The sequence below is a fragment of the Filicampus tigris genome, chromosome 16, assembly GCF_054856515.1.
Source record: "Filicampus tigris isolate MCC_2025a chromosome 16, RoL_Ftig_1.0, whole genome shotgun sequence".
In the NCBI taxonomy this organism is placed as follows: domain Eukaryota; kingdom Metazoa; phylum Chordata; class Actinopteri; order Syngnathiformes; family Syngnathidae; genus Filicampus; species Filicampus tigris.
The window spans coordinates 12,892,501-12,906,097 of record NC_141232.1 but is presented as its reverse complement, the minus strand read 5'-3'; positions in this window follow the sequence as shown (position 1 = coordinate 12,906,097).

The window sequence follows — 13,597 nt, the reverse complement described above, 5'->3', positions numbered from 1 at the left end:
TCCGACCACAAACCTTTTCCAGATTTTTATTTTGTTGGATCAATTTAATTAGGTAAGGGCTGTATTAAATTATACAATGTGAATACATTTAAATAACACTATTGTATGTATGGGTATTGCTATAGGCTACATCTATCAATAAAACAGTACTTAATTGTAATGGTAGCAAATTGCCACTGCCATTGAAGTTGGTGGGTCTGGGGTAAGAAAAAAAAGAAAAGAAAAAAAAAGAGCACTAATCAACAACCGCAGGTGTGCATTTGAGAACCAAACCAAAATTGTTATGTGCACCCCGAAGTACAACTCAAACAGTGAAGCAACTTGCTATTTCATAATCACTCCTGTAGAGGGCACAGATGGCCCACTTTTTACCCCACAATAAACCTCTGTGAATACAAGTAGCAGAATAGAACAACATGTTCCATTTGCATTCTGACATGTCTCTGTATAAAAACTCGTATATTTTTGCTACCGTGATTGATGAAAAGTGGGAGATCCGGCTTTAACTGCATGAAGTCAGGATTATAGTTTGCATCGCTCCGTTTTATATACTAGGTGTCCTCATTCGAGTCACGGTGGGCGAACTGGACCCGATCCCACCTGACATTTACTAAGAGGCGGGCTGCACCCTGAATTGTTCACCAGCCAATATAGACAAGCATTTACTCACATTCACACCTCGACACAATTTAGAGTCTTCATTTAGCCTAACAAGCATGTCTTAAGGATGTGGAAGGAATGGCTGGAAAAAACTCAGGGAAAACCTGCCAACTCCACACAGAAAGGGAAAAACCGAGGACCTCTTGACTGTGAGGTAGACTTGCTGGCCACTACTACGGATCAAATGATGACCAGATGAGCGGAATTAAAAGTTCTGAGGTTTCCACTTGAGGATAAATTCGGCCCGAGTGTTGTTGCATGTTGTTTAATCTCCCGTGGTGCTCACAGCCCAGAACGAGGATTATATCCCGGGATTACTCAGTGTTTGTTTGTATATGTATCAAATCCATTACATTTATTATATCCACCCCGCTAGCGAGAAGCCTAAAAACTGATCAGGTGTGTCTCATGTCTGTGCCAAGCCACTGTTTGCCATTTGCCATGATGTCAATATTTATCTCAGAGGGGCTTTATTTGATGTCAATCTGACAAAGGCCTTGTGGGTTTTAAAACACGTTCCTGTTCTGTACTGCCCGTGCTGTGGGAATTTAAACTGGCATACATTCACACACATTATTTCAGGGTGTTGTTTTTAAATTGAACTAGAGAAGGCAGGTAGCACAGGTTCTGAAACCTCCAGGAAATGAAATCCCTACAGGGCTGCAAATGAGGGTGTGTGAGTGTACCGGTTTGTGTGTGCATTCCACAGGTTGGGATTTTGAACTCAGTGATTGGGCTTTTCTCCCGCTTTATGTTTTCTTTCCGTTTCACTCTGTTTACTGTGTCTCCATCTTTTGTTTTCTAATTACACACGGTCTGCCCTTCTTATTATGGCTCGCTTTGTATCCTGCTCTGACGCATGGAGTTGATACGAGGACATGTCTGTGAGGAGAGCAGGTTAACACGCTTACGTAACAGAATCTGCATGAATGGATCCATGGGGAGGGGCCGGCATGTGTTTTCATGTCCCTGTGCTTATCAGGCAGGGATGATTTAAGTAAATGAAAACGTAGTTATACTTCAACCTAGCACACATTTGATGACAAATGATTCCATCATGTTTATTTCATTTGATGACTCAATTGAATCCTTCTTGGATTTCATCCAAATGTGTAACCCTTTCTCCTAACCTTTATTGAGCCAAGGCACCCATTTTACTTTAGACAAATCTCACGGTACACCAAACAAAACTGTTGCCGAACGTACAGTGAGTGCATATCTCATCTTAATTCATTCACAAACGTACTACTTACTCAGTGTGAAATCTGGGCCTGTTTAATTGAGCACAAAGCTGATGTAAATACAGGATGCAATGACTTATTCTGTTGTGTGAACATTCACAGCACAGGTTTACCCTGTGGATGGCACCGCTCTGTTGGCCCCACCCTCTGCACGCCCCTGGATGCACCACATTTACGCCGTTACATGTTGACAAGTTCTGTGGGAACCCCTCACTTGGTCCTTTAATTTTTAATGCTCGCAATATTATCAGTAACAACCCGAAAAATAAATTCTCAGCTAAGCTCTTTAATACAGTATGCCAGCTATGGAAGCTTTTTCTACTAGATGTGGAAAAATGTGTCATCTGTCCAGAATGGTTCCTATTCTTTCCAGTCCCTGAGCCACACCCATGGAAGAGAGCAGCTCTGCTTAGCATGTGACGATGTGTAACTCGACAGTCTTAACTGGTTCCAACTAGATACTTTATGTGTGCCAGGGTGCAGATATAGATAGGAAGATGCCAAGCCGGGAGGAAAGGTTACAGCGGCGCAATAGCCTAGCTCAAATCATCATCTAATTAGTTGTGCCAATAACTTTTGGGGAAAATTGCAAATCTCAGAGTAGTTTTAATGCAACGTACTTATTTACTTTTACTTGAGTATTTGTGCTAAGAAACACAGCTTTTGCTGCATTACATTGACCCTAACCCTCGTTATTTTTATTTATATCGACGAAAACCTTTGTCAAAATGTATGCAGTAATATCTGACTTATTACAGTACCTACTGTAACTTTAAACTGAGGGAAAGCATCCATATCCATGCAATTTCCAAAGTTGGGCATTCTACTAAAAAATTGCTGTCCGTTTATCGCCTTCCGCCTACAGCTGGGGTACCTTCTGCCATACATTTATCCGCCATTTTGTTTGGCCAGACCAAATAGTAATTGTCTATAGGCCGGTCTGACTATCATTTTAAACGGGTTTCCGTTGGAGTTTCCGACTACCAACTCGAGAGAAAACAACCAAAAAAACAAACAAACAAACAAAAAAAAAAACATTCTTAAGGTACTTTAAACTAGCAACGTAATTCCAATGGATTCTGAAAGCAGAGAAATGGAGCTTTCTGTCGATACAACGTAAGGGGGTCGGGGGTGGGGGAACCGCGAAAATGGACGATTACATAGATGGGAAAAAAATGGGCTTCTGACTATGCTGAGTCCAACTATCTTTTTAAGTTTCCCGCTTATCGCCGAAAAAATGGGCGTCCGTCATAGGCGGATAGACGGACCGGTCCGTCACATAGGCAGCATGCCCGGGTCTATATCGCTTATCCTCATTAGGGACCCAGGAGAGCTTCAGCCTAACCTAGCTGACTTTGGGCAAACTGGTCACCGACTAGTCGGTGGACACAATTAGTGAAGCAACCATATAGAGTGGGTACGGAAAGTATTCAGACCACTTGACATTTTTCACTTTCTGTGTCATTGCAGCCATTTGCTAAAATCAAAAAAGTTCATTTTATTTTTCATTAATGTACACTCAGCACCCCATTTTGACAGAAAAAAACAGAAATGTAGAAATTGTTGCAAATGTATGAAAAAAGAACAACTTAAATATTATATGGTCATAAGTATTCCGACCCTGTGCTCAGTATTGATTGGAAGCACCATTTTGAGCTCTACAGCCATGAGTCTTCTTGGGAATGATGCAACACATTTTTCACACCTGGATTTGGGGCTCCCCTGCCATTCTTCCTTGCAGATCCTCTCCAGTTCTGTCAGGTTGGATGGTGAACGTTGGTGGACAGCCATTTTCGGGTCTCCAGAGATGCTCAATCGGGTTTAGGTCAGGGCTCTGGCTGGGCCAGTCAAGAACGTCAGAGTTGTTCTGAAGCCACTCCTTTGTTATTTTAGCTGTGTGCTTCGGTTCATTGTCCTGTTGAAAGGTGAACCTTCGGCTCAGGTCCTGAGCACTCTGGAAGAGGTTTTCCTCCAGGATATCTCTGTACTTGGCCAGATTCATCCTTCCTTCAATTGCAACCAGTCGTCCTGTCCCTGCAACTGAACCCCCCAAACATGATGCGCCCACCACGTTTCATTGTAGGGATTTCATTGGGCAGGTGATGAGCAGTGCCTGGTTTTCTCCACACAAACCGCTTAGAATTAACACCAAAAAGTTCAATCTTGGTCTCATCAGACCAGAGAATCTAGAGAGAATTACCTTGGACAGTTTCTTCGACCTCACGATTCTCATTTGCTCTGACATGCACTGTGAACTGTTAGGTCTTATATAGGCCTTTCCTAATCAAGTCCAATCAATTTAATTAAATTCAGCTGGACTCCATTAAAGGAGCAGAACCATCAAGGAGGATCAGAAGAAATGGACAGCATGTGAGTTAAATATGAAGGCCGTTGCAAAGGGTCTGAATACTTATGACCATATGCTATTTCAGTTTTTCTTTTTTCATAAATTTGTAAAAAAAATCTACATTTCTGTTTATTTCTGTCAAGATGGGGTGCTGACTGAATGAGAAATAAAATGAACTTTTTTGATTTTGACAAATGGCTGTAATGACACAGAAAGTGAACAATTTCAAGGGGTCTGAATACTTTCCGTACCCACTGTAAACTCACATTCACATCTACCGACAATTTTGAGTAGCCACGGTGCCCAAATTTCAATCTGAGAAAGTGAATTTGTGAGTAAATAAAGTCAATCTCATTAGTATTCCAGTATCCAGACTTGGTGACATTTTCTTAATGCTGTTCGTTCTTTCTTCCAGCTCACCTGTGAGTCTCCTATCTCTTTACCACTTACTGTTCTTTTCTTGGACTTCCTGGGTTAAGATCATCTGATATCTTTTTTTCTCCAACTCCTCTACTTGTACAACAGTGTGCAGTGTTCAGACAAAGTGTTTACAAAAGTTATTTTTGAAATGTCCTTGTCTTTTTTTCATTTTTTAAATTAGTTTCTCCCCATTGCCATTACTCTCTCTCCCTGTACTCTCCCTCCAATTTCTTTTTCCATTCTGCTTGCGTTAAGGTTGGTGAAGACTGAATAGGGAAGGAGGACTGAAGTGTTCCAAGGCACAATGCAGTGCAAGCATAACATGTTCAGAGTGCTTGTATACTAATAGTTTGCTCTCTAGAATTTCTGCCCACCTATTCAGAGTAAAATCAAAGCACTAAGTAAATATTTTGTTATCTGCCTGTTTCTGAAAATGTGTCTGTGAGGCAGCTGTTTATGATCAATAATGCAATTGTAAATGAATTTTGGCGGCTTAACAAAGTGCTCCCTGCACAAGTCAAAATACAATCACATCTTTATGGCCATTAACACTCTGTGCTACAAGCCCTCGCCTTAACGCAAAACCCTTGCTAGCCCCATCATTATGGCAACGGCAGCTGTACTCGACACTGGGGCGTGCTGGGGCTGGTCTCATTTGCATGAGACAAAATCACATCTCACCCCAGCACTAAGTAATCAGAGTGTGACATTGCTGATGTTACATATGCTGGTATCCTTTGTGAATTTTAACTGAAGAATGCCAAGTAGGCCAAGGTGCCTTCTCGAACAGTGTATTTTTTGTTTTGAGGCCAAATCTATAGAATTTAAGTGGGAATGAGGCGGGCAGCTCTCTGTGTGTGTGCTCCCCATGTTGATCTGTAGGAAGACAGATAAGTATCAATAAATTATGGAATAGCATAACTGTGATTTTGTCATTTCTGTATTCAAGCAAAATAAAACCTAAAACCCACCGCAAGGGGGGTGTACAGTTGGCACCCACATCTATCTCAGGCCTAATGAATTGACTGGAAACAAAGCTATTTTATGCAAAAATTAACATATTGTCGCTGTCCTGTGAAAAACATGTATGTCCATTTTTATTTTATTTTTACGTGAATGCCGTTTCTGCGTTAGAAATCCCATTATCGTGAAAATGAAAAAACAAACAAACAAACTGGACAGTGTTTTTCAAAGGACAGCACGGATATGTAAGGTTTCCCGAATATACATTCGTGCAGTACGAGCTGGAATCCGCAACACATACATTGCACAAACCTTATAGTAGGAAACTATGTTCCCAGGTTGAGTTTGCCTGGAATTGTCCTTAAACTGGCTAATTACCTGGCTAACAAGCATGCTAACTAGTTGGCAAATTTGGCTGTAAGCTAATGAACCAAACCAGCTAGCTAGCTGCCAAGTTCAAAACTAATACAACCACAGACATTGTGAATAAATTTCATTAATTGCTTCAGTAAATGGCTGAGAAAAAAAAAAAGAAAATCTGTATCAGTGTGCTTCAATGATAACGGCTAAATGGCTAGCTAAGTTGTTAGTCCAACTTACCAACGAGCCTCGACAGTATACGATATTACTTCAGTTGGTAACGAAACACAAACAATGTATAATAACCCACATTGGATTGAGGGCTTTTGACCCGACTCAAAAATAACCCAAAAAGGATGAAACATTTCATAAAGTTAAATTAACTACTGTTGATGCTATAATAACCCAGAAGCTGGGTTAGAAATAAACCATTTTGGGTTATTTTTGACCCAACTGTTTTTATGTGTATAATGTAAATTTCAGGTAAATGATCTATCCGCTATCCGTGACAGGACCTGTCTGCATTTTGAATCAGTGGAGGTCAACCATGGCTAACAGTAGCAAGCAGAGAAAAGGACCCAGTTGGGTTTTCAATTATATCCCCATTTTTTCTCTGGCTGCATTTCCCATTGTGACACAAAAGTCCTTGGCCTGACACATCCCCTTGTTGTGGCAGAGATGTAATACCACCTGGGTGGGATGACTTTGTTCGGAACTTTTCAAGGGGAAGAATATTGAAAGAGAGAGAACAAGATGACCATGAATGTGTTTTGAGTTTGTTACAAAAAAGATCTACAACTTCATTACCCAAGGGTCGGTTTATGTAAGATGGAGAAGAAAATAACAGCTAGATTTCTGTGGATTTGTATCACAAGTAGGGCTGGGCCAATAATTCAATATCGATACGTATCGCGATTGACACGTGATCGATACCAATACAAAATGCCTTCGATAAAACGTTCGATAGAAAAAAACTAAAACAAACCCGATCGCATGCATGATGTAGGCAGCACGCTTCCGCCTCCAAACATGAAGAAGAAGCGTTTAAACCAAAGACGAAGCAGCTTTTAAACCAACGAGGAAGAAGCATTTAAACCAACAAGAAGAAGCTGTTAACTCAACGGAGCATGCTCATGGGCCCGACAGTTGTCCGCTATGCTCGCAGGCCCGGTGGCCGTGCGCTATGCTCGCGGGCCCGGCGGCCGTGCGCTATGCTCGCGTCCAGCGAGCGAGCGCCTTAACTTTGCTCAAATAAATGACCACTCGACTCAGTACAACTCTTACAATTAAAATATATTATGCATTATAACCCTATTAAAAACCCGTGGATGGAGCCATGGCGTACAAGTAGAGGAGTTCTTGTCTTTGACATGCTAGCAGTAGTTAGCTTTATCCGACACCGGCATCGCGTTCAAGGTAAAATCAAGCAAGTAAAATATGAATGGACTATGGCAATAATGAGTCCGCTAAAAAGATAAAGTAGTCCTAAGACGGTTGGTCAACGAGGATGTATGCACTGCAAGAGAGTATTCGTTCACTTGCATTGGATGAACATTGAATGAAGACTAATATATGTGTCAACAACTGCTTTGGGGTAGACCTAATGGAAATAAGCATTTACAATGCACTGATGGAGGACAAACTGCACATTATACTACATAACGATGTACAAAAAACAGTTAACTGTTATTTAATGAAAAGGTTTAAAACAAAATCAATAATTATCAATATTGACTGATATGAAATACCTCTGACAGTTTTTCAAACATTTCTCAGCCCTTCTAAGCACATGATCTTTAAAATGGAGTTTATTTAATCTGTATATCGACCAGTTTATTTCACTTTTTCATAGTTACATTGACCTCTTATTAAAGATTAAGTATTATGTTAAAATAAAATAACCTACATGTATTTTTCTTCGGATCATTATTTTCATTAGTTTAAAAGAAGAAGAAAAATCTATTATATATCGATATCGACCAATATGAAACACTTATATCGCGATATACTTTTCAGTCATATCGCCCAGCCCTGATCACAAGATTACACCACGAAACTGGAAAGATAACATTTTGATTTTTGGTGAGTGGCAGGGTGCATCTCAAACTGGTTGCTAGCCTATTGCAGGGCTGCCCACTGATCATTAATAATAAATGTCAGGGAATTTAAGCAAATTCAGTATGTGCCCCACCACCTCCATACCGTGGTGCTGTCCAGGTTTTCAGACAGAACAAAGCAAAAGTATGATAAGATGACACATCCTCCGTGACAGCAAGTCTGCTCTGTAACAGCTGTGCCCCTGAGTGTTTTTGGTGGGTTTCCCGGGGGGGGGGGGGGGGGGGGGTTTGGGGAGGTGTGTGTCAGCAAAAGACTGTATTGGTGGAAGCTAAAACTGCCCACTGTTACATCATCACCCCTACAACAGCCTCCAAATCAGCTGGATGAGCCTCCTCATCATAGGAGTGGTGCAGAACAGAGCTGATGACTGGTTCAGCTCAAAAGATTCCACCCATCACTTCCCTAACACTTCAAGGGCAGACGGGTGTATAAAACACTTTGAAACTCCTCCCTGAAAAGAAAATCACTTTCTTACTGCAGATACTAAATTTGTGCTGTAAACATTTCAATCAATAATATGAAGGTACACACTGGACTGGTCACAATCACACACATTCACACCTATGGACTACTGTATTTAGACTTAAAGTAGAGGTCAACCCAAGCATATATTTTTTTAAACGTATGCTCCCAGCAAGCCCACCAGTTGAAACACGGCAGTCTTATTAATTTTGTGTTTGTGGAATATAAATTAAGCAGAACAATGCACTCGTTTTGAGCAATCTCTGGGGACGGCCATTTTGTCTTCTGTCGACTGAAAATGACATCACAACTGCTGACAACGACCAATCACGGCTCAGATTCAGAAAACAGGATAGACGTGATTGGTCGTTGTGAGCAGTTGTGATGTCATTTTCTGTTGACAGAAGACAAAATGGCCGCCCCCCAGAGATGGCTAAAATGGGTGGGTTAACTCTTATTCCACAAACGCAATATTTATCAGAATGCCTTGTTTCAACTAGTGGGCCTGCTGGGAACATATTCTTGAAAAAAATATGTTTGGGTTGACGTCCGCAGGCCCACTAGTTGCGACAAGGCGTTCTGATTAATATTGAGTTTGTGGAATATGAGTTAAGCAGCAAAATGCAATCGTTTTTAGCCATCTCAGGGGGTGTTATTTTGTCACTTCTGTCGACTGAAAATGACATCATCAAGTGACAAAACGGCCACCCCCAGAGCTAGCTAAAAACGGGTGGATTTGTTATATTCCACAAACGCAATACTAATCAGAATGCCTTGTTTCAACTAATGGGCCTGCGTAGAACATATCCTTGAAAAAAATAAATGTTTGGGTTGAATTCCACTTTAAATGAAGGTCTCACACGTCTTGGGAATATGGGAGAAGACTGGGAAAAGATCAGAGCCAGGATTGGAATACCAGAATCTTTGACTATGAGGCAGATGTGCTTAACCACATCTTACTGACCGGCTTCATTATTATGTAAATTATAAACTGGTTTGTAAGATAAGAGAAAAGTGTCTTTGTCATCGGCATGGAAACGCTGCTCTACTTGGAAACTTACTCAGCTATCATCAACGATCTTTATTATTTCTATTTTATATATATATAAATATATATATATATATATATATATATATATACATATAAAATGCAGTGGATTGGGCAGTAGAGGAAATTATTATGTTTTTGCATAAACTGTCCTTGGTTCCTTAATTTTGACACACTTTGTTGGTTCCATTTCATCCAGCGTGAAGTAGATGTTTGATTTAAAAAAAAAAACAGCTGCTTGCTATGAACTCGGTCGACAGCATCTTTTTGGAAAACAAAACAAATTACGCACTCTTAGATTGATGATGTGTAACATTAAGCAAATAGAAACAGATGAGTGGAGGACATTTTTGAACATGAAAATTAAGTTGCACTGTTAAACTGAAAAAACAACAAATTATGTACTTACCAATTAATTGTGATGATGTGAGAGAGACGTGGTTGTGTTAGACAGGGATGTGCGTTAAGTTTACAACATTTGAATGGGAGGCGAGCCTTTTCATATCCAGCCAAAACATGCCTGACTTTGTGGTGTACATTCCGTTCCTTTTATTATTGACGTCAACAGATTTGAAGCTGTTTTTTTCTACTTGGCAAAGAAAAAACAAAACACATGGAATGAATCCAAAAAGAAGCACGTTGATCTTAAGGCTCTTGAGATTTTATAGTATCATTTTGGATGACAGATGAACCTGCTCATTTTTCCTGAACATTTTGATCGGTGTCATTAGAATTTCAAGGTTCCGTTGTATAACATGAAGTACATTAGACCAGTGATTCCTAACCAGTGTGCAGTGAGAGATCATCAGGTGTGCCGCAGGAAATTATCCACCTTAATTGGAGTGAAAATTATTATTATTATTATATTATTATCTCTGAATTCACTGACTCAAAACAAAACCGAGCCTAACATAACCACCTTACAGCCTGCAGGTAATGCTTGTGTCTCACATGGACTTATTAACAAACGTCTGTCCCGATGAAATACAATCGTTGACGCGGAGGACCATGTTTGGATGCTCCCCCTGAGTTGGACGCCAAGGGCTACGCCAGCTACGCCCATCTGTCTGCACGCCATATTTACTGTATTTGTGGTTTTGCTAATATCATGTTTTGCATTCCACTATCTGAACCATAAATAAAGCTGTTTTGATCCAACTATAGAACAATTCAGGAGCATGAATATGTGTATAACCCAAAAAACACTGCAACATAAAGTGACTTTTAAACACAAATCTAAACCATTAATGTTCACGTTTGAACACAAAGGAGACCCAAAACTAGTACAAACATGTCAGGCCTACATTTCAGTACAAATTGTAATTTGATGCCTGCACATCAAATAAGAAAGGCTGGTAAATATTTGAGGTAAAGCAGCAGGCCGACATTTCAAACAGCACTGAACATTCAAATTAGGCCTAACCTTCAAATAAACAGCACTCATTGAATGTAGCTGGGTAGTGTGTACACAGTCTGTGACAGCGTTACTTGAGGAATAAAAAGTCCCGACAATGCGCGGTCTGCCATTTGAAGATACTCATGATACAGGAATTAAAGCCTATATGTAAAAAAAAAACCCAAAAAACACTAGACCCAACCTGGAATTTTTCATTTGTCACCAAGCCCCGATCCACGCCAGCAAAAATGCTCTTTCACCACATGGCATAAGGTACTATTAACTTGTGTATCAAGCTCTTGTCAGTCATACAACAGAATAACAGCTTTGTGCTCAACTAAACGGGCTCAGGAATGCACTCAGTACATTTGCACGATATCACTATTTCCGTATAAATACCGTTTGCGGCCTGTTTTTGTGTGGCAGTAGGCTGTGATATTTTTCTAATGTAAAATTTAGGCCTCAGCACAATAAAGGTTGGGAAACACTGGTAACAAGGTAGAATCCAATTTTATCTTAATGTTATCTAGCGGTAATGATTTTACAGCTCCATACTGTGTGCCAACTGTGTAAGCATTATTGACATCCAATACCAATTTTAATAGAAAATATTAAAGTGGACTTAGCTTTGTGATCATGATTATAGGTACATATTCGTTCCTTGCTTGTGTTCATCCATCCAGGGCTGGACTTGTAATCAGGCTTACCAGATCCTGAACCGAGAGACATGCTAACCGTTAAGCTGCTGTAGGTGCACATTCAAGTCACATATTTACTTCTTTTGTTATCTTGGGTGTGAAAGTAAAAAAATAACAACAAGGAGTGCGTGTTGATACCAAATGTTTTTTTGTTTTTTTTATAACGCTGAAAATATATATCACAGAGCCACAAACACAAATAGCTTTTCAGAAGCCATTCTTTGATTGTGCCACACTGATTTGTCACTGAAAAAAACTGACAGACAAAACAACTGTGCCCACGATAAACCCACAAGCAGCACTCGTGTATCAAATACACCTTCAAACACTCACGGGGGTCTTTTAGACCGACGACTCTCTCAGCTTTTACATTCAACTTCGCGCTGTGCCAAAAAGTAGTGAGGGCTTCTGCATTAGGAAGCAGCCTCACGTGTCGTCTCACAAGTTTGGGCAGTATACAGTCACAGTGAAAAGGACGAAACAGAAGCAAGAGAGGACATCTCCATCATGGCATAATAACAGCAGTCTGGGACTTTTGCGTCCTAAATCTCACATTCAAGGCACAATTAATTGGCCTCGGATCGGAAATACAAGGAAGGTTGCTTATCACTTTTGAACTTCAAAAGAGTTGAGATCCTCTTTTGGCCTTTTTAGACTTCTTTGCCAATAATAGATGTTTTCTTTGGCTGACTTATTGTAGTTTGCACTCGTGCTTACGTGATGGTGCAGTCCTCTCTTGGTTGACTCGAGGCAAAGAAGGAAAATCTGCCATCTGATGCTAAATAGTCAAAGAATGGCTTCATATGTCATGCTTATGCTTATAGACATAACAGAGGAAGTGCAGTCCGTTTTTAGAGTCACAAACATTGACACTATAGTGTATCTTAAAATCCTTGACAGATGCTTCATGATTCACGCTTCAATGCGTCTTTTAAAACACATTTCTTTTCCCAGTCTAGATTACATCTCTGGATTTGGAGCAGGAGCTAAACAGTTCGGTCATCAATTCTCTCTGAGACTTTTGCACAAAGCAGTGCGATGTTTAATGAAAGGTTAAAATCTGTTTTGATACTACCTGTAAATGTTACATTTCTTTTAAAATCAACAAACAGCAATATTCTTATCACAACATTGAGATACTGTAGATACTGATACTTTATCTTACACAGAATGGAGCGGAGTTGAAGGTCCGACGAATGTCAAGCAATCCTAAAGCATCTAGTGTATTTTTTGAAAAGCAAATGCTCAGGTCAACAACATAAACCTCACATTGAATTCAACCGTATTACGGATTCCAAATTGAAAAAGTAGTTTACAAAAAACAACATTCTCCCCCTACCTGAATTGTATTGGTAATGGATACAACACTGATATAAATGGATTCATTGTACAAGTTTAAAATGAAAGTTGCAAAACTGTAAACATGAGCCTCTGAGAGGAATTGCATGCTAATGAGTGACTTGCATTACGGAGAAGTAGAGCCACATTGAAAAGAAACTGTGAAAAATGCGTTACAGTATTGCGAGAATCAAGGCGTAACTGCAATGAGCCAATGTTGACAAACCAACAGTCTGAGACAAACAGTAGCGGTTGTCTTTTAAAAGACACTCGTCATCAGGTAAAATAATCAAATATTTGTTAAAACAATTGACTGATTGAACAAACCTAGCAAAAGAGGCCATTTTAGTGTGTAATTTTTTTTCAGGAAAAATACGCAAAGGTTTAAACAACACATTTGTTTGTTAAAGTGTCACTTGAGAAGATCCTGATCTGTCCTCACCTTCGCGCATATATAAGTTAGGCTTGTAATATTACCACTTTCATATATTTGGGATTTTTTTCTCATATTCGATCATTAGTATCTGAAAATTAGGCATTCTTTCT